Source organism: Leuciscus leuciscus, assembly GCF_965113295.1.
Source record: "Leuciscus leuciscus genome assembly, chromosome: 4".
Lineage (NCBI taxonomy): Eukaryota > Metazoa > Chordata > Actinopteri > Cypriniformes > Leuciscidae > Leuciscus > Leuciscus leuciscus.
This window is the reverse complement of record NC_138728.1, coordinates 53017587-53040713: the sequence shown is the minus strand read 5'-3', so window position 1 is coordinate 53040713 and position 23127 is coordinate 53017587. Positions and strand designations below refer to the sequence as shown.

The 23127-nt window shown below is 40.0% G+C and overlaps 1 protein-coding gene across 1 annotated transcript in view; it reads left to right on the top strand.

Moving 5' to 3' along the window:
• The window catches only part of LOC309496985 (stonustoxin subunit alpha-like), a 49485-nt gene that overhangs the window by 11113 nt on the left and 15245 nt on the right, over positions 1–23127 (top strand). The window lies entirely within an intron of this gene.

Genomic DNA, 23127 nt, shown 5'->3' with positions numbered 1-23127 from the left:
AAGGGAGACGAATAAATGAACTTGACTGACACGTGTTGTTCTAACTCCAATTGAGTTTACAATGTCTTTAAATGCCAAACCCAATGCATCTTTTTCATTATCGATGTGTATATTAAAATCACCAACAATTAGTACTTTATCTGCAGCCAATACTAACTCTGATAGAAAGTCAGCAAATTCTTTGATAAAGTCTGTATGGTGCCCTGGTGGCCTGTATACAGTAGCCAGCATAAATCTCAAACGTGATTTATCATTTATACTACATATTTTTACATTAAGCACTAACACTTCAAAAGAATTATATTTAAAACTTGATTTCTTAGTGGTTTTGAAAATATTACTATAAATTATAGCAACACCACCCCCTTTGCGTTTCAGACGAGGTTCATGTTTATAACAGTAATCTTGCGGGGTGGACTCATTTAAAGTAATGTAATCATTTGGTTTTAGACAGGTTTCTGTCAAACACAGCACATCTAGGTTATTATCTGAAATCATATCATTAACAATGAGTGCTTTTGAAGTAAGCGATTGAATATCTGCGCATGCGTCGCGTCTGAACACGTTGTTGTCTTTGAAGCTCTATCGATTTGATTTATAATTCTTGATTTTCTCTTTAAACTCACTTACAATGAACATTTTCCACTTTTCCTCACTGAGAAGCACTAATGTTACTGCTCAAACCTCATAATTACAACGCGGACTGTTGAGCAGACGCGTCTCAAGCCTATTAGTGATCCAACGCTGGATACTCTTATAGGTTACGTCCGTGGATCACGGCTGAACGCGTCTTCTCCACACTCACTTACAAACAAACATTTTTTTTTCTTTCTCGCCTATCGTGCGTCTACTCTACACCCGTACCACTAAAAAGACGGATTATATCCAAGAGTTTAGTCATAAATTAGTATTAATATTGATAGCATCACTGGTAGCGTCTTGGCTAACTTACTGTCCATCTGTTAAAATGGTGAATATATCAGATGTTATTATTATTATAATTTTATATTATTAATCACCTTATTATTCAGCCTCAATTATCACCCCGCAAGAACAATTACAATGCTTTACAACTATAGAACAAAAAGAGTTAAAAAATTGTATCATTTCATCTAAAACAACAACATGTTTATTAGATCCTATACCAACTAAACTATTGAAAGAAGTGTTACCTGTAGTGGAAGAGCCTCTCCTCAATATTATTAACTCGTCTTTATCTTTAGGTCATGTTCCAAGAACATTTAAACTGGCAGTTATAAAACCTCTCATTAAGAAACCACAATTAGATCATAATAATCTAGCAAATTATAGACCCATTTCAAATCTTCCATTTATGTCTAAAATACTAGAAAAAGTTGTGTCCGCTCAACTGGGCTCTTTCTTGCAAGAAAATGACATCTATGAAAAGTTTCAGTCTGGTTTCAGGCCGCACCATAGCACTGAAACTGCGCTCGTTAAAATCACAAATGATTTACTTCTAGCTTCTGACCAAGGCTGTATCTCAATACTAGTTTTACTTGATCTTAGTGCTGCCTTCGATACTATAGATCACACAATACTCTTAGATCGACTACAAAATTATACTGGTGTTCAAGGACAAGCATTAAGCTGGTTCAGATCATACCTATCTGACCGCTACCATTTTGTCTATTTGAATGGTGAAAAATCGATCATAACTCCAGTAAACTATGGAGTGCCGCAGGGATCTGTGTTGGGCCCTCTATTATTCTCAATATATATGATGCCACTTGGAAATATTATAAGGAAACATGGAATTAGTTTCCATTGTTATGCTGATGACACTCAAATCTATATTTCATCACGGCCGGATGAAAACGCTAAATTATCCAAATTGACAGAGTGCGTTAAAGATATAAAAGATTGGATGACTCGTAATTTTCTTTTATTAAATCCAGACAAGACAGAGGTAATACTTATCGGTTCAAAAAACCGCCCACAAAACCTCTTACAATACAACTTTAACATCGTAGGATGTCCTGTTACCTTATCCTCTACAGTAAAAGACCTGGGTGTTATACTCGACTGTAACCTGTCTTTTGAAAATCATATTTCATATGTTACAAGAACAGCCTTTTTCCACCTTAGAAACATTGCTAAGCTACGTAATATGTAGGGGTGTAACGATATTCGAACCGAACCGAAAAACCGCGATACACCACCCACGATACGAATCGCGATACTCTCATGGCGTACCGAACACGCCCGCCCCGCCCCCTGCTGCCCCGCCCCCTGCTGTCCCGGCTCATTGGACCTCATGTCTTATGTGTACACAACGAATACAGCGTTGCCTAACCACCATTAACCACATTTAATCGCAATAAGCTCAGTGTTTTGTTACATTCGATAATAAGCAAGGTGTAATCTTTCAAATTCTGTCTATTTGATGACGAAATTCAAACATTAAATGTCGTTTTGGCGCTCTTTGATGTGGCGTGACAGATCACCGTAGGCTACTAGGCTCCTCATGTCAAGCGGCAGCGCGGAGCGCGAGTAAACGCGATTCTCTTCCTCAGTTACAGAATAAACATGAATGGACACCTGAAGGTATGTTGAAAGATACAGTATACTTACTGAAAGGCATCATAACTCGTGTAATCGCTCAGTCAGTGTTTCAACAGCGGAAATATGTCAATAAAACGCTTCTTTTTTCACATAGCTTTATTTACCTCAGGCAAGTCATTCAGTGTCCACAGCTTGTTGGTTTGCTAAGGAAATGAACTCTTTCACTAAATAAATGCACTATATTAGCCTATATATTATATTTTACTTAACCTGTTAATGACATCTTGATTATTTTATGTATGTTTAAAATATCTGTCATGAAAATGACAGCAACTGTGTAAATTATTATATTTCAATAATAAATTAGAGTAAAAACATATGTTAATGTAAAAACTGCCTTATGTGCAGTTTACATGTTTTCATACAATTTGTTACTTGAGTGTTGATTATTATTATATCTAAGTTTATTATTATTATTATTAATATCTAAATTTAGGCTAAAAGTCTTGGCTCTGTTGTTAAGCTTTAATGTTATAGTAATGTGCAAGTAAGGGCTCCTATATAGTTTACAGCATTAGCAGATAATTAGTTTTATCCTTGCGAAACGTTTACTTGTAATTGAATTAATTTAAAGACAAGGACACAATTTGTTAATTAAATTATCTGTTTAAAAACAAAAACAATTTTAGCTTTCTAAACCCCCCACTCCACCTAAATGAACCGAACCGAACCGAACCGAGACGTCAAAACCGTGGGACGTACCGAACCGTCAGTTTTGTGTATCGTTACACCCCTAGTAATATGCTATCAGTTTCTGATGCAGAAAAGCTAGTTCATGCATTCATGACCTCGAGACTAGATTACTGTAATGCTTTATTAGCTGGTTGTCCTGCATCCTCAGAATCAGAATCAGAATCAGAAAGAGCTTTATTGCCAAGTGTGCTTGCACCCACAAGGAATTTTTCTTGGTACTGAAGCTTCCAGTGCACATATACAAATACAAATACAACAAGAACATAGTAATACAAATTCTAAGAATGAAAATATATAAAAAATAAATAAAAATAGTATAAAAGTAAAAAAGTAGGGTCACAGTTGGGTTTAGTCTGAATAAACATTTACAGATTATGAACATATTTACAGTATTTTGAGTAGTATGAATAATATAGATATAAATATCACCTGAGTTTATTGCACTAGACAGTGGGAGTATTGCACTTACAGGCATATGCTTTGGGGGGCATGTTAAGTGTTCAGAAGGGAAATGGCCTGTGGAAAGAAACTGTTCCTGTGCCTGGAAGTTCTTGTGGCCAGTGATCTGTGTCGCCGTCCTGACGGTAACAGTTCAAACAGGGGGTGTCCAGGGTGAGTGGAGTCTGTGATGATTTTACCTGCTCTCTTCCTCACTCTGGAAGAGTACAGGTCCTGGAGGGTTGGCAGGGGGGCACCAATAATCCTCTCTGCAGTCCGGACTGTCCGTTGTAGTCTCCTGATGTCCGATTTGGTAGCTGAACCAAACCAGACAGTGATGGAAGTGCTTAAGACAGACTCAATGACGGCTGAGTAGAACTGGATCAGCAGCTCCTGTGGCAGATTGAACTTCTTCAGCTGGCGAAGGAAGTACAGTCTCTGCTGGGCCTTTTTCACAATGGAGTCAATGTGATTTGCCCACTTCAGGTCCTGGGAGATGGTAGAGCCCAGGAACCTGAATGACTCCACTGCTTCCACAGTGCTGTTCATGATGGTGAGAGGAGGGAGTGCTGGGGGTTTTCTCCTGAAGTCCACGATCATCTCCACTGTTTTGAGTGTGTTCAGCTCAAGGTTGTTATAGCTGCACCAGACAGCCAGCTGTTCAACCCCCAGTCTGTAAGCAGACTCGTCACCATTTTGGATGAGACCGATGACAGTGGTGTCGTCTGCAAATTTCAGGAGCTTGACAGAGGGGTCTTTAGAAGTGCAGTCATTAGTGTACAGGGAGAAGAGCAGTGGGGAGAGAACGCACCCTTGGGGGGCGCCAGTGCTGATGGTGAGGGTCCTGGATGTGAGTTTCCCCAGTCTCACTAGCTGCTGCCGGTCCGTCAGGAAGCTGGAGATCCACTGACAGATTGTGGATGGCATGGAGAGCTGAGTCAGTTTGGCTGTGAGAAGATCAGGGATGATGGTATTGAAGGCCGATCTGAAGTCCACAAATAAGATCCGTGCATAAGTCCCAGGTCTGTCAAGATGTTGCAGGATATAGTGCAGTCCCATGTTGACTGCATCATCCACAGACCTGTTTGCTCTGTAAGCAAACTGAAGGGGATCCATCAGGGGTCCGGTGATGTCCTTCAGATAGGCCAACACCAGTCTTTCAAACGACTTCATGACCACAGACGTGAGAGCGACAGGTCTGTAGTCATTAAGTCCAGTGATTTTAGTTTTTTTGGGAACCGGAATGATAGTGGAGCGTTTGAAGCAGCAGGGAACTTCACACTGCTCCAATGATCTGTTGAAGATCTGCGTGAAGACTGGGGCCAGTTGGTCAGCACAGGCTTTTAGACAAGCAGATGAGATGCCGTCTGGGCCTGAAGCTTTCCTAGTCTTCTGTTTTTTGAAGACTCTGCTCACGTCCTCCACACAGACCTTAAGCTCAGGTTGGATGGCAGAAGGGGGGAGGAGAGGGGTTGCAGGAGGTGATGGTGGATGTGTGAACTGCACATCAGGGCGGGTGTGAGGTGTGAGTCTGGGCTTCTCAAACCTGCAATAGAATGCATAATAAATCCATAATCCTCAATAAACAAGCTACAGTTAGTCCAAAATGCAGCCGCTAGAGTTCTTACTAGATCAAGAAAATATGATCATATAACACCGATTTTATCATCAATACATTGGTTACCTATAAAGTTCCGTATTAATTACAAGGTATTGCTACTGACTTATAAAGCCCTAAACGGCTTAGCTCCAGTCTATTTAACGGATCTTCTATCGCCCTATAATCCATCGCGCTCTTTAAGATCACAAAATTCGAGGCTTTTGGTCATACCTAGGATATCCAGATCAACCAAAGGAGGGAGATCATTTTCACATTTAGCTCCAAAACTCTGGAATAGCCTTCCTGATACTGTTCGCTGCTCAGACTCGCTCTCCCAGTTTAAAACTAGATTAAAGACGCATTTTTTCGGCCAGGCATTTATATAATATTTTTAATCTTACAGTTCAAACTACAATCCGGCCTCTAGTTCATAAACGCCAGAAGAGAACTGGTCCCCGACTGAGCCTGGGTTCACCCAAGGTTTTTTTTTTCCTCCATTAGGTCACCTGATGGAGTTTTAGGACACCATTAGGTCACTTGATGGAGTTTTTTCGGTTCCTTGCCACTGTTGCCTTTGGCTTGCTCAGTTGGGGATATTTTGGGGATATTTTATTTTATTTTATCAATCAATAAATTCCACTTGAAACAAACCTTGATGTATTATTTTAATGTATGATGTATTATTATTTTTATTTTAATGCTCATTAAGTATGCGGTCCTCAGGTGTGAACCACTACATATGTATGATCGTCGACGCCCACTCGAATATTGCCTTTCCAAACAGAAAGTGCTTTGCAAAATTCAAATCAATGTATTGTGTTATGTGAAGGATTAGGCAGGGTGATTTTCACATAATTTTGAAGAAAAAACACTAGGCGATGACATCCATTAGACAAAAGTCTTATTGGCACATATTTAGTGTGTGTTTTGTGGTCTTATTTCAGAAACTTTAGTTTTTAGTTTTTTCAATAACCACGCATAAACATTATTCTCTCAAAAATGCAGACATGTACATTCTTGTTGCTCACATATTATGGTAGCCCTGTTTGTGCTAAATAGTGTGTAATTTTTTTTTGCCATTACTATGTTTATAAGCAACTGAAAAAAGCACAAATGTCAGGGCATGTCAGAACATCTCAAGGACCCCAAAAACACCTCAGACCCCAGAGGGTTAATACTGTGAAGCTGCTTTGATACAATCTGTATTGTGAAAAGCGCTATACAAATATACTTGACTTGACTTGAATATTCAGCAACCCAAGCTTTAGCATTTGCTCATCTGTATTATAGCTGTTTTTTATTTGTTGAACATCAATTAAATTTTTTACCTTAGATGGGTTTAAATGTTTTTTTGATTTCCAAATTCGGAGAACAGGCACAGTCTCTATATGATGATAGCTAGGTGATAGCACAGGAATATCGATATACGGTACCTTTGTCAAGGCATCGCAAGTTCATGTTTTACAGCAGAAACGACAAGCCCCGAAAAGTCTGTTTTAGTGAATCAGTGCGCAGTATTCAGGTCAGGTGACAAGGCTGCTTGCTTGTCACTTTGAAAAGACGCGCTAGCTGAGAGGAGATTCGGCAAAGCTGACTAAAAGTGATCGAGGATGGATTTCAGCGAACTTGATGAACCTGTGATATTTTCTTCGGGGCGTAACGGTAAAAGGAAAATAAAAGCTGAAACTTTTTCACGGAAGCTCTCTGCTTTGCGTGTACGTTAATCACAACAACAAAGTCTGACAGGGCGCAGCTTTCCACCGCGTCGCCGACCAGCCCAACCTGGGAAAACTTGGAAGACCAGCAACCGAACCTTGACGCATCCGCCATATCACCAGCCCAACCTGGGAAAACTTGGAAGACCAGCAACCGAACCTTGACGCATCCGCCATATCACCCAGGCTTAGCCAACGATGGCACTCCTGGACCTCTAGGGTGGACTTAGTTCCATATCATGCATATCAGGCTCACCTGTACTCCACCACAGCCAACAAGGATGACGCGCTGCGGGAGTTCTTGCTGTTGGGTCAAGACGCTATCTGATAGTAGTCTCTGCTCTGCCTCTTCACTTATCGTGCAGGCCATTGAGCCCGTATCGAGGAGCCCTTGCAACTGAGCACAGCCATTAACTGTCACTGGTGCATGAAATAACTCACTGAATGTCTCGACTGTGTGAATATTCTGAACAATTACTGTGCAATTATCAGACATTGCTTTACAAACATTGACATACATCTTCAATTCTTCACTTTCATCAAGGGTTGAAACTTTAGTGCTCACACATCCCCTTTCCGTATGTGAGCTATCTAGTTTAAACTGGCTCCACCTTGCACTGGGTTAGGCGGTGCTTGAGCTGACTGTGGCTGTGTGTTAATTCTTGACCGGTGCTGTTGACACTCCCTCTTCCAGTGGCCGGGCTTGTAACAGCCCATACAGAGTTTCTCCTGTCTACAGTGTGCAGTAGTTGAGTGTTCAGCAGACTGACAGACTCTACATCTACTCTGAGCAATGGCCGCAAGCCCCCTGCTCGTGGCACGACTGCTGCTGTCTGTGCCGTCTGCTCCAGGACACGGTTCAGCAAGCCAATGAGAGACTGGATGCAGACGCTCTCGGTCTGAGGAGAAGAAGGGAGCCCCATTTCCTTCGGGTAGCTTGTAAGGTCTGTGGTGTTATTAACAATGACTGGTGTGCACGCTCAGACATTAGCAACAGAGACAATGTTCTTTGACCGATAAGATTTGGCTTGAGACATTGTTCTGGCCTCTCTTTGATGTTCAACGAGGTGTTCCTGAATCTCATTTGCCGTCCACTTTTCAGCTGTTTTACACTTTAGGACACTTGCAAGAGTGGAGTCGGGACAGTGTTTCACCAACATCATTGTGTCTTCGTGAGAGGGGTCCTCAATGTTTCGCCCGTCTTCTCAAACACTCATCCGCAACATCCACGGCTTTTTTCAAGCGTATCCAATAGTCCATGGGACTCTCTCCGGCCAAAGGAAGTGTGTTATAAAAATCTGCTAAAGGCATCGAGGAGTAGGTTACCTCACTGAAATGTTGTTTCAGAATATCAAAGACGAGCTTGGGGTTTTCTGCTGGCTGCAGCGATGGCATGCTTCCCAGGGTAACTTTTACAATGTCTCTAGCCTTTCCCATTAGTCTTGACATTATCTCCTGGGAGTACTCTTGCTGCTGTATGCCCCTCTTATTCAGGTAAACGCTCATAATTTCTTCCCACTCATGCACTGTGTGTTTATCTGTTCCATCACCCCTGAAGTACGGCGGCTCTTTGACATATGTCTTCATAACTAACTTAACTCCAGTCATGTTCAAGTCAGACTGTCCATATCCTAAGTTCAGGCTAGGTGTAGGAGTGGTTTGGCTATCTGCACTACCAACATATCTCTGTAGTTGGCTAGCAATGTTCTCTCCTATTTCGTGAGCTAACTGTGTGATGAGATTCCCTAGGTCTGCGGAACTCACATCTGGACTAGACACTGGCTGACGTGGAGAATATTCATCTGTATGCGTGTGAGTATATGAGAATAAAGGACGGCCCACTGAATTAACGCCACTCCCAATGTCAGGAGCATCTCCTAACCTACGCATGTGTGGTGCGGGAGATTGTTCATCAGTGCGTAAGCGTGTGGACGAGAGTACAGGTCGGCCTAGTACACCAGCACCTTCAACCGGCGTGCTCTCCACCCTACTCATAAACCTACCCCTCCCTAGGCTTACCCCCGCAGAATTCCCAGCACTAAGTGGGGTCTGCACATGCTTGCCATCAGTCATTTTTTAAATAAAAAATTGTAATGTGATTGACTATGATAATAATATGTGAATTACTAGTACATGCGAATATGGGATGCAAAAAAAACCCGATGTAAAATGATACTAGCTGAGATAGAGGCAATAAAAAGTTAAAATTTAGACATTAATATCAGCCCTTATACTTGTCAATGTCCCAAATAGATTCCTACTCGTCACAGCAACCACCGGCGATCACCCTGGCGATGATCTGAAGCAGAGATATCCGGGTCACGGCACCAATGTAGCCGGCGCAGTCTGCACTTTGCCGACTACTGCGTTGTGTTCTGGTGCACTGATGACAGGACACTGACGTTCCTCAAGGCACTTTATTCTGTTAAAGCTGCCGTCGGCAACCCTGGAAGATTGAGTGGACTTGAGTGGTTTACAACTCTCATGCCCCTCCCCCACTATCATCGAATAATAATAATAATAATAATAATATGTTTATTTTATATAGCGCCTTTCTGAGGACTCAAGGTCGCTTTACAATAATTACAAATACACATAACATAGAAACATGACATAGAGACGATACATATAAACTGTGAAGGATAACATAGTAGAGGTATAGTACATATTTACATTTACATTTATTCATTTAGCTGACGCTTTTATCCAAAGCGACTTACAATTGCTATATATGTCAGAGGTTGCACGCCTCTGGAGCAAATAGGGGTTAAGTGTCTTGCTCAGGGACACATTGGTGTCTCACAGTGGATTTGAACCCGGGTCTCTCACACCAAAGGCATGTGTCTTATCCATTGCGCCACCATATAGAATCAGAACATTCAGGGGTCAGGGAAACAAGTGACAAAAAGATGTGTTTTAATGTGGGTTTTGAAGTCTTGTAGTGATGAGAGATTGCGGATTTGTTGTGGAATTGAATTCCAAAGAGTTGGCGCAGCGGTGCAAAAAGCCCTTCCACCAAATGATGATAGTTTGTGCCGTGGGATTGTCAACAGACATCAGCAGTATCAGATGATCTAAGTGTGCGGACAGGTGTGTATGTATGGATGAGGTCAGAGAAATAGTTTGGGGCAAGACCATGGAGTGCTTTGAATGTAATAAGGAGTATCTTGTACTGAATGCGATAGCGGATGGGTAACCAATGTAGACTGCGTAAGATGGGAGTAATGTGGGAAGATTTCTTAGTGTAAGTGAGGACTCTGGCGGCAGAGTTCTGGATATATTGAATTTTATTTAATGATGAGTTTGGTAGGCCATAGAAAAGAGAATTGCAGTAGTCAAGCCGTGAACTGATGAAAGCGTGAGCTAGGGTCTTAGCATCACTGATGGTAAGAAATGGATGTAAGCGTGCAATATTGCGAAGGTGGAAGAAGGCAGATTTAGTGAGAGAGGAGATGTGAGGAAGAAAGGAAAGAGAGGAATCGAAGATTATACCCAGGTTTTTGACAGTGGTGGAAGGATGAACTGGAACTCCAGCAATACTGAGATTGTCAACACAGACCCGGGATGTAGTTTGAGGTGAACCAATAAGAAGTTGTTGGATGACAAATGAGTTTGAAGTTGAGCAGCAACCACTTTCTCAAGCAGTTTTGAAAGAAATGGTAAATTAGAAATAGGTCGGTAGTTGGCCATGTCAGAGGGGTCGAGGCCAGGTTTCTTTAGGACAGGAGTGACGGCAGCAGTTTTAAGTTCCAGAGGAACAACACCAGTGCTTAAAGTTGAGTGATGAGAAGTGAATCGATGGTGAAATAACGGGTGCACATTTTTTGAGTAGAGTAGTAGGAGCAGGATCAAGATGACAGGAAGATGAGTTTGCTTTGTTAATTAGCTCAGAGATATAAGCAGGGGTTGGCGGGGCAAAAGCAGTGAGAGTACCAAATGTAGAAGAGGTGGGGAAGACATGTGTAAGAACAGTAGAGGTAGTGGATGGGAAGAGAGTATAAATTCTATCAGTCTTACTTTGAAAGAAGTGCAGAAATGACTCACAGAGGTCTGCGGAGTTACTCATAGCGGGTGCAGGAGGGTTGGTGAGTTTGTTGACTATAGAAAACAGTGTTTTTGGTCAAGAGGATGCATTGTTAATGATGGTAGAGTAGTAATTAGAGCGTGCAGTATTTATAGCAGATTTGTAGAACTGAATATGGTCATTGTAAGCAGTAAGGTGAACAGTTAAACCAGTTTTCCTGTACAGGCGTTCAAGACGACAACCAGCTGTTTTTAGATTGCGAAGTGCTGGGGTAAACCAGGGAGACGTGTGCGTAGAAGGCACAAATCTACTTTTAAGAGGGGCGTGGATATTGAGGGCAGTGGAAATACAGGCATTATATTTGGTAAGGATATCAAGTGAGCTTGTGTTTTCAGTGATGTCAGAGAGATGAGTTTGTACAGATTCAGAAAACAGTATAGAATCAACAGAATTTTGGTTACGGTATGTTATAGTGGATATAGAGGCGGGGAAGAGGCATTTCACATTTTAGTTCAACAAGGTGGTGATCAGACAGTCCAATCTGAGAACCAAGCACGGAAACATTATGTAAACCAGTAGTGCAGACGAGATCAAGTGTGAATACCCTCCCATCGAGTTCGTGCTCGTCAGTTACTGCGTGAACTTCAGGCATGTGCATGTGATTGTAACGTGAGTGAGGGGGGAGTGGGATCTGAGGGGGGAGTGGGATCTGTGGCCTGTGCACGATCTGTGATTGACAGTCCGATCTCACACACCCCTGCGCTGATTGGACCCGATGAAGCGGGAGCGGTGGATTTTTGCAAAACAAATAACACGCTCCAGGTGGAGTTAGAAGCTCGGTTTTTTTCTAAAACCACCTTATCTTTGTTGTTCTGTCGGATTATAGTGTCGATTTCACTGAATATGATAAAAAAAAAATTGCCGACGGCAGCTTTAAATGTCAAAGAGAGCAAAAGTTCAAGATTCTATCCTCGACCAGAATCAGCCTCTCTCAATCAAGTAGAATGTATACATGGTACAATTTCTGGTAAGCTACGCTTTTTTATTATTTCAATTAAATTAATGTGATTTGATTTAATATTGACTCATTTGGATAAATATTAGGTAGGCTACACAAGATGGGTGTTAATTTTTCTCAAGAAAAAAAAACAACTCACCTAATGCTGTAAACATACAGAGAGCCCTATCAGCTGGTAGTAGGCTATTTAAGGTTAAAAATAACTCAAATTAAATATAGCCTAATGCGTTGTTTTTTTATTATTATTATAATAACAACTTTATTTAACCCTCTGAGGTCGGCAATCACGCCGGCGTGATTTGCTCGGGGTTTTTTTTTTTATCAGTTCAAACGAGAGTCCAAACTCTGTTGACTTTGATCTTAAATACCAGTTTCATACATCAATCGATTCTGTTAAATGTGTATTATTTTTGTGTAAACTCACAATAAAAACAAAGTGTTGTGCTTTTTGCCAAATAAAGAAAAATAAACACGAAGCAATTTCTGCCTTCTCTCTGTCCGTGTAGTCCATTCTGAAACGCGTCCGAAAATGAACAATAACTCAGCAAATACTCAGTCAAACAGGCATACAGACATGAAGCTTGAATTCTCTTCTTTTAAATGAAGTCATTTATATAAAAAACAAATATTCTCAGTTCATGTAATCTGTAAGAAAAGAGCGAGATGTCAGTCATTCTCATCTCAGCTAATTATTTTTAATGTGACCCCGCCCACGGAGAGCGCGCGCTATTCAAACGCAAATGACTGAGGCAAACCACGCAAACCTGTGAACGCCTCCATATCAGCTCGAGAAAACACAAGTTTAATCAGATCATTGTTCTTGTTTACACCGTTGCAGCGCTGTGTGGAATAATACTATTGTAATAATAATAATGGAAAATGTACCTCAGAACAGAAGTGCTGGTATTTCGAGGAGCAACAGATCCGAGCTGAGCTGAATACTGTAGTAAATTTTTTTTCATTCTCAAGTGAATGGCGTTTCTGTGTGTGATGAATGAACGGCAGAGACACGCGCGCTGTTTACCACAGTCTCTAAAAAGACCGTTAAAATTTGAATCGCGTTTTCTGTGTGTGAATGAATGATGATGTTTTAGCAAACTGTATTGCTATAGAGCTGGTAAGTCCCGCCCCTTCCGCTAATCCCCCTGGACCTCAAAGTTGAAAAACCGTCAATGCAAGTGAATGGGAGAAAATAATTATTTTCTGGTCCCGTTTGAATTTTGCCATGAATGTGAACATATGTTGTCAGTGAATTTTTTATAGAACTTTTCGTGTAAAGAATGCTACAATTTAGCGGGTAGAAGTTTGATACGGTTAGACTTTGTGTGAGAGCACTTTGTGGACTACAACTCTTCGCTGCTTTCGACGCGTTTGAAACGTCACCACCACTAGCACACGGACACTAGCTCACGGATCCCGCTAAACATGACTGTGTCTTTGGTGCACTTCACCGCCTTCTTTCAGGGAGAGGACAAAATCGTTGAGGTTGGCGAAAACCACGGGTAAGTCAACTTTATGGGGTGACGTCACATAGGCGACATGTAGTCTTTCTCGTTATGTCTTTTCCACAACTGCTAGCCGACGAATCATACCATATACTGTCAAACTTGTAACATGAAAGATTATATAAAAAATTCACAGACAACATATGTTCACATTCATGGCATAATTCAAACGGGACCAGAAAATAATTATTTTCTCCCATTCACTTGCATTGACGGTTTTTCAACTTTGAGGTCCAGCGGGGTTTTACGGAAGGGGCGGGACTTACCAGCTCTATACTGAGATAAGTAAAAATCGACTGAAATATGTTGAAATAAAATGTATTTGTATAAGCAACGTTTTAAACTGCAAATTAACATTTATATTTCTTATAATAAAAACGAAAGGCCTATGTTACAGACATCTGAAAGACAACATTTCGTTGACTAGTTTTGGATAGATTATACATTTTTACTGTAAAATATCTGCCACCTGAAATAAGCTTTTGTTTGCCAATTTTTGCTCATATGTTAAATAAAGTATATGTTTTGTCAAAAATAAAGTCATCAAATAATATGTTATAGTGTTTGTTCCAATGTAGCTTAGGCTATTATTCAAAGTAATGAATCCTCAACTTTGAAATATGTATGATAAAATGTATACTTTGGTTTTTACAAAGAAATATTACATTTGAATTGTTGTTGTAATTGTAACCCTTTTAATAAAAAAAATATATTTACAAGGTAGATGTAAACAAACTATTAAAAGGTAAATATAAGTCTTTTCTTTAAATCATTTTTATTGTGTTTTATTAGTGACAAGTTTGGAGAGAGGATACATATTCCAAAACTGAAAATACAGTATGAGAATTAACTCAGTGACACACTTGAATGAAAGGCTCATTAAGTATGCAGCCCCATTATGCAGGGCCATTGTCTCCCTGGTGTGAATCACTAAATATGCATGATGGTGTTGGAACGTTGACGCCCACTCCGCATATGGCCTTTCCAAACAAAAAGTGTCTTGCAAAATTTAAATCAATGTATTGCTGTATGTGAATGATAAGGCAGGATGGTTTTCACATCATTTTGAAGAAAAAACTCTAGGCGACAAAATGCATTATTCAGAAGTCTTATGTACACATATTTAGTATGTGTTTTGTGGCCTTATTTCAGAAACTTTAGTTTTTAGTTTGTTCAATAACCATGCATAAACATTATTCTCTCAAAAATACAAACATGTATATTCATGTTGCTCACATATTATGATAGCCCTGTTTGTGCTATATAGAGTGTAATTACACCTTTGCCATTAATATGTTTATAAGCAACTGAAAAAAGCACAAATGTCAGGGCATGTCAGAACATCTCAAGGACCCAAAAACACCTCAGACCCCAGAGGGTTAATGATATAAGTAAAAATATAATAAATATGTAATATAGAACACCTATTTAGCTAAATACTCTCTATAGCTCTTTTTTTTTTCTTGCCAACTACATGCTATAGCTTATGTTCATTAAATGGCTTTCCTGAGGTAAATGTGACATAATTGTTCTCCAGTTATGTTATTGAGCTGATTAAACACTGATTGATCGATATTATGTATGAGGAATATACATTTCGGTAAGTTGTAACGTTACTGTATCTTTCAACAGTGTTCGTGTTTTTTTACTAGTAGGCCTAGAGATGATCGGTTCACGTGCCGCTAGGGTCACGTCACATTTACAAGCGTCAAAACGGTATTTATTGTTTGAATTTCGTAATAAAATTGACAGAATCTGAGAGCTGAGATTTTTTTTATATCATAAGTAACCTGTTCTGTCTAGTCTGTCGGTCTCCGTGTCCTCTTTGCTTCGCTATTGTTCTGTGCATGAGAAAATGGATGTGTGGCGTGAGAGCGTGTGAAAAGTGTCAATTGCGTGAGTCTCACGGTGAATGCGTGAGAGTTGGCAGCTTTGCGACGCGTACCGTTACGGGAGGGCCGGCCCAGCTATCGGTAGGCGCCGGCTGTGCCGCGGTAGCCTGCCTGAGAAAACGTTTTGGAAAAGACGGGCTCAGGACCCAACCAACTCTATGGGAAGTGAGGGGAGAACTCCCTCAAGTCAAGTCAAGTCAAGTTTATTTATATAGCGCTTTTCACAAAACAGATTGTATCAAAGCAGCTTCACAGTATTAAATTAAAAATAAAACATCAGTGTTTGTTTCTAGTGGAAAACGTCCACGTTTGGTAATGCTGATCAATAGTATTGTTGATTGATTAATTAAATTAAATATCCCCAACTGAGCAAGCCAAAAGCAACAGTGGCAAGGAACTGAAAAACTTCATCAGGTGACCTAATGGAGAAAAAAAAACCTTGGGAGAACCCAGGCTCAGTCGGGGGCCAGTTCTCCTCTGGCGTTAATGACCTAGAGGTCGGATTTAACTGTAAGATTAAAAGTATTATATGAATGCCTGGGTGAAGAGGTGCGTCTTTAATCTAGTTTTAAACTGGGAGAGCGAGTCTGAGCAACGGACAGTATCAGGAAGACTATTCCAGAGTTTTGGAGCTAAATATGAAAATGCTCTCCCTCTTTTGGTGGACCTAGATATCCTAGGTATGACCAAAAGCCTTGAATTTAGTGATCTTAAAGAGCGCGATGGATTATAGGGCGATAGAAGATCCGTTAAATAGACTGGAGCTAAGACGTTTAGGGCTTTATAAGTCAGTAGCAATACCTTGTAATTAATACAGAACTTTATAGGTAACCAATGTAGTGATGTTAAAATTGGTGTTATATGATCATATTTTCTTGATCTCGTAAGAACTCTAGCGGCGGCATTTTGGACTAACTGTAGCTTGTTTATTGAGGATGCAGGACAACCGGCTAATAAAGCATTACAGTAATCTAGTCTCGAGGTCATGAATGCATGAACTAGCTTTTCTGCATCAGAAACTGATAGCATATTACGTAGCTTAGCAATGTTTCTAAGGTGGAAAAAGGCTGTTCTTGTAACATATGAAATATGATTTTGAAAAGACAGGTTACAGTCGAGTATAACACCCAGGTCTTTTACTGTAGAGGATAAAGTAATAGGACATCCTACTATGTTAAAGTTGTAGTGAGCGAGGTTTTGTAGGCGTTTTTTTGAACCGATAAGTATTACCTCTGTCTTGTCTGGATTTAATAAAAGAAAATTGAGCATCATCCAATCTTTTATATCTTTAACGCACTCTGTCAATTTGGATAATTTAGCGTTTTCATCCGGCCGTGATGAAATATAGATTTGAGTGTCATCAGCATAACAATGGAAACTAATTCCATGTTTCCTTATAATATTTCCAAGTGGCAGCATATATATTGAGAATAGCAGAGGGCCTAACACAGATCCCTGCGGCACTCCATAGTTTACTGGAATTATGATAGATTTTTCTCCATTTAAATAGTCAAAATGGTAGCGGTCAGATAGGTATGATCTGAACCAGCTTAATGCTTGTCCTTGAACACCAGTATAATTTTGTAGTCGATCTAAGAGTATTGTATGATCTATAGTATTGAACGCAGCACTAAGATCAAGTAAAACTAGTATTGAGATACAGCCTTGGTCAGAAGCTAAAAGTAAATCATTTGTGATTTTAACGAGCGCAGTTTCAGTGCTATGGTGCGGTCTGAATCCAGACTGAAACTTTTCATAGATGTCATTTTCTTGCAAGAAAGAGCCCAGTTGGGCGGACACAACTTTTTCTAGTATTTTAGACATAAAAGGTAGATTTGAAATGGGTCTATAATTTGCTAGATTATGTGGGTCTAATTGTGGTTTCTTAATGAGAGGTTTTATAACTGCCAGTTTAAATGTGCTTGGAACATGACCTAAAGATAAAAATTTGTTAATAATATTGAGGAGAGGCTCTTCCACTACAGGTAACACTTCTTTCAGTAGTTTAGTGGGTATAGGATCTAATAAACATGTTGTTGGTTTAGATGAAGTGATAAGTTTTTGTAACTCTTTTTGTTCTATAGTTGTAAAGCACTGTAGTTGTTCTTGCGGGGTGATAATTGAGGCTCACATGGTACAACCCATGCAGCGGCTGCGCGCTGCAGTGTCAGAATGCGGAGCGTGTAGCCTAATGTAACTAATGTGACAAATGTGAAAAAAAATATATATATATTTCCTCGACCGGCCCAAAAGAGAAGCGGCCGATTACCCACCCCGGGCCTGGCTGACGCAAACACATACCTCTCTCAATCAAGTAGAATGCAGACTGAGAAAAGAACGCGAAAAATCAGTATATGATCTCACATCCAATAGAGAGTGCACTTACATAACAAATTACTCTCCCAATACCTATAAGCTACCGTGACATGACTGAACAATACAATATTTTGGTGAAATAAACTCACAAACAATAGAAAATAAAAGATGAAAGGTTGCAAAAATACTTGTCATTCTTTGACCTGTTACATTGGCAATACATGAGAACTACAGACCGCCAATCTCCAAACTGCCTCTCATGTCAAAGATTTTGGAGAGAGTTGTTTATTCTAAATACATTTAACATTTTGGATACATTTCTGTCTGGTTTCAGATATGTTGCACAGCACTGAATCTGCATTATTGAAGGTCACAAATTATATTCTGCTTAGTTCGATACAGTCAACAATGATAGTCTTTTAAATAGTTCATAATGTATGGTGTGCATGCAGGGGACAACCCTCCAGTGGTTTCCATCCTCTCTAAAAGAAAGGACATTCTCTGTGAATTTGGGAAACTTTTCCGGCTCAGCTACTATGTAGTGTCCCTCAGGGGTTAACTTTGGGACCCCTGTTATTTTCATTGTATATGCTTCCCCTTAGCTTTATCTTTCAGAAGTACATCATATCCTATCATTATTATGCCGATGATTCCCAATTTTATTTCCCAGTGAGTATAGACAAAAATTGCTTATCTGAAAATGCCTTAAATTGTTTTAAAGATGTCAAACATTGGCTGGCTAATTGAGAGCAATTAAATGAGAGCAAAACTGAAGTCTTGATCTTAGGTTCCTTCTTGTCTCGTTAACCTGGCCTAGCTGTCCAGTTAGGCCCGTTATCGTTGAACTCACAAGATCATGTGAGGAACCTTGGAGTGATTTTTGACTCTCTACTTTTCAATAAGCAGACCAGTGCTGTTGTAAAGAGTAGTTTTTACCATCTGAGATCAATTGCTAAAATAAAAACTTTCCTTTCCCTTACTGACTTGGAATTTGTGTATGCACAATTTGAGACACTGGCTCGGCAGACGTGACCTGAACAGTCTCTGGATCGGCTGATGTGCTGTGTCTCCTTCATGCATGTAGTACTGCCAGGGGCGTAGCACCAAATTTTGGGCCCTGGGTACAAACCATCTTGCTGGGCCCCCGTACCAAATACCATAGTGATACCAATGGGTGGGGTATTGCATTTTTATCATAAAAACACTTAAAATGTAAACAAAATAAGCCACACTCTGATTAATATATTTTTGTTTTATTGTCAAAAGTACAAGTTAATTGATGATTATTTGTCTGTTTAAAATAAATGCAGACTATAGAATCACAGGGTACACTAACCGCCAAACTAGACATTCAGTCTTTGAATTACGTTTTTAAAATTAGTCATTTTCAATCATTAAGATGTGCATTAAACTGAGAACAATTCTGTACTTAATGTAAGAGCGTACGCGAGCTAATTTGCATAGCAATGCGGTAAAATAGGCGCTAACGATCTGTGTTTTTGCGGGTGTTAGATTTTGACAACGGAGGGAAATATACAGTGTTTTCATGTAAACATCTGATTTTTGCAGTGTAAGATTACGGTTAACACCTTTAAATATTACATAAATGTATTATTATGTATTTTTATTAAACTTATTGAGTGTAGGCCTATAAATCAGCAGCAAAAAGTAATTCTTGAAAAAATCTGCACAGTAATTTTATCAAATCTACACGTTAATAAAAACAAATTGCTATTAGTACTATTAGTATAAAATTCAATTAGGCAATCATACATTTCTCAATTTTATATTTATATATTAATGTCAAGAATTTAGAAGTGTATTTATATAGCCTACGCTACACTACACAGAAATAATACACAATTAAATTATGCTTATTTTAAATGCATTGAGCAGGCTAGGTATAAAAAAATATAGGCTTTTAATAATCTTTCAGTGCGCAAAACCATGATAATATGAAACGCTTCAAAACAGAGCGCGTATGCGCATCGCGGGTGCAGAATGATGTGCTCAAAGCGACATGGAGTCACAGCAAGTGTGCATTTAAAAGTTCACGGCACAAAGCGAAGACATGTCGAGCACACAAATCCTAGTGTTTATCCGTCCAACAGTTTATTGATCATTTGTTTCTTCAGTTTTAAATTCCAGTTATTGTGCGTTTGATGCCGATTCATAGTCTTTGTGCTGTTTGTGATCTAACAGGCACACGGTAGCGAGTCGTTTAAAAACAGCAACAAACTCCAACAAAATAAAGTCATTTTATGCAAATCCACAGCCTTTTCTCTACAGATCAAGCATTATAATGTTAATATATCATATTGGAGAGAGTTTTACCGTGCATCCTGCTGTAACCGACAGAGGCGCGCGCGCTGTTTGAATAACGTTAGTTAGCTGTTACTGAATGGAGATTGACAGCCGCAGAGGAGGGAAAACGAGTTTCCGTAAACTTTAATGATGTAATACGACATCTGTCCCTCACATTAAGCTATGGAATGGCCTCAGATGACTTTGTCACCCAAACTGACGTGAAAAAAGCGCGAGGCGCCGAAAAGCGCGCTGTTTGCATCCCTGTGTGATACTATAAAGTATTGGTATATTATTCAAACAGAGTACGAACATAAATGTATGCTATTCTACCTGGAGTAGATATTTATGTTAAAACAATGTCAATGCTCGATGATGCATTTGGAGCTCACCTTTCTTTTAAAAAAAACTGAGTGAGCAACTGCTTGCCCTCATTTGCCTTTCTCTCTTTAATCTTCTTTTCTTTTCGTTTTTGAGCCCCTTATTTTCCTTTCTTAAGGAAAAACATGACTCTTCCCCTGTCTTCCTAGTTCCTATCACAGCTCACTCCAGCTCCTCCTGTCTCTCATCAACTGATTCACCGCGGGTCCGTAGCAGAAGCACCTGACCTGCGAGTCGTACCATTTACATTCATTCGAGAGGGGTGGTGGGGCCCTGCACAGCATGAAAATGACTTTTTTATACCAAACCAGTTCCTAACTACAAGTTTAGTTTTGCACAGGAACTTTTTTATTTGTACATAAATGCTATACAAATGTTAGTGCATGTATATGTATGTATAGAAAACTGACTTCTAAGGGCCCCCCCCTGCCTCGGGCCCTGGGAACTCGGTACCCTTTATCCCCCCAGTCCGACGCCCCTGAGTACTGCCACTGCATAAAAGAGGAAGACAGCCCTCTTTACCGTGGCAGGACTGATGGTGGGCAGCTCCGAGATGATCTTCGAGATGACAGCGGACTGCACGGGAACGACCTCCTGGACGACAGCGGACAGTACGGGGACGATCTCCGGGATTTTAGGGAGACAGAAAGTCTTCCTCCTCCTCCTCCTCCGCCGTTTCTTATGGCGAGGTGCAGGCTTCGGGCTGGACAGGACCAGCGGCAAAGGGAGCTCTGGGCTGTTGACCGCCATGGCCTCCTCAGTCTGGCGGGCCCACAATGCCAGGCACTGAAAAATGTTCATACGGGGGGGGAATCTCTTCAACCTGTGAACTCCCCTTATGGGCGGTTGGGGAAGATCCACGAAAGTCCATACTGCTGGATCTATTAGTGGACGGAGTCGTTCTGTCACGGAACACACATGGGAAATGGTAAGATCCATTAGCAGTATATTTATTGTTAGGGCAATCCAATTCTTTGTCATCCATGCAAAGGTCAAAATCAAAGTAATCAGAATCATAGTCATCCATGCCAGGGTCGAAATCCATTAATCAGTCCAATAAACAATAACACAAAATAAACAAGAGCCAAAACAAGAACAGGCGAGAAACAGACTTTGGAAGTGTAGCATGACATTCAACAACAACTCTGTGACAAACACTAACCAGACAGGCTATAAATACACAGAAACTAACAATGTAATGGGGAACAGCTGCGTGCAATGATGAGTGATGAGAACAGACAAAGGATCATGGGAAATGCAGTTCTATAAGTAAAGGTGAACGTATGGGGAAGAGACCTCTAGTGGACACCCGAGGAAACACAAACCAGACACTGTGACAGTATCTCTACACTGGCTTCCAGTGAAATTCAGGGTTGATTTAAAATTTTTGACTTTTGTTTACAAGGCACTATTGGTCTCGCACCCAAATATATAAGTGACCTTTTACACCCTTAAGGCAGGCATACACCGTGCGATTTCAGCAAAGTTACCTACTCAGACTGAATGAGTAGATCTCATGCGATGTAAAGCCAAAGCTCACGTTTTATGTGCTCACACTATACGGTCCGATCATCGAGCTGTGACTTCACTGCTCACACTATACGTGTGAAATATGTGCGATAAACCCCCGTTGACGGGGTTGCACCAATAGACCATGATATTGTGTATCCAGAGATATTGTCAAAACAAGCATCAGCTATCAATATCAAGAGGATTTAGCATTTTCATTTTTTATATAAAATTATTATTTGTATTATTGTATTATTATTATTATTATGGAAAGTCTACTTTTATTATAAAATGTATAATTCATTTGCCATGCAATAATTTCATCCATGCATATTGCCATGCAATAAATTAATAGCGCATCACAACATAACTGACATGCTGCGAGGATAATACAAGATTACATAGAATCTTACTCCTCCTCAGTGTATGCCCAGACTCTCCAACTAGAGCACTCAGGTCTTCTGACCAATTGCTATTGACAGTTCCTCGTTGCTGTTATAAATCTAAGGGTGACCGTGCCTTTTCGGTGAAGGGTCAGAAATGATGGATTAGTCTTCCTTTCTATGTGAGGTCATCTTCCTCGCTAGCCATTTTTAAGTCTTCTTTAAAAACATATCTCTTTTTTTTGGCATTTGAATAGATCATGAAATGGGTTTTTGAAGCTGATAGAATGTATGATGTTGTATTTAAATGTGTTTTTTTATTCTTACTTGATCTGTAAAACACTTTGGGTCAACTTCTGTTTCTTTTTAAATGTGTTATAAAAATAAAGGTTGACTTGACTTGATCAGAGAAAACAGTTTAAAGACTCGTGTGAAAGTTTGAGTCAGCAGGACTCATCAGTGGCATCTGGTCCCTGATGAACAAAACAACTGTGAACAAGCTGATATCAGGAGCAACTACGGCTGCACAATTTAGGGGGGAAATCTGGCTAAACTGTGGTGAAAATTGAGATTAAACATTCACAAAAAATGATAAAGAACACCAGGTTTGTTGTGCCTACTTTTAGGGTTGCACAATTTGGCCCCAAAAAATGGATGCTTATAGATCAATATGACTAATAATAATTATTATGATTAATATTAGTAGTAGTACTAAATAAAAAATATATATAAAAAATAATTATAATTGTAGTAATAACACCATTTC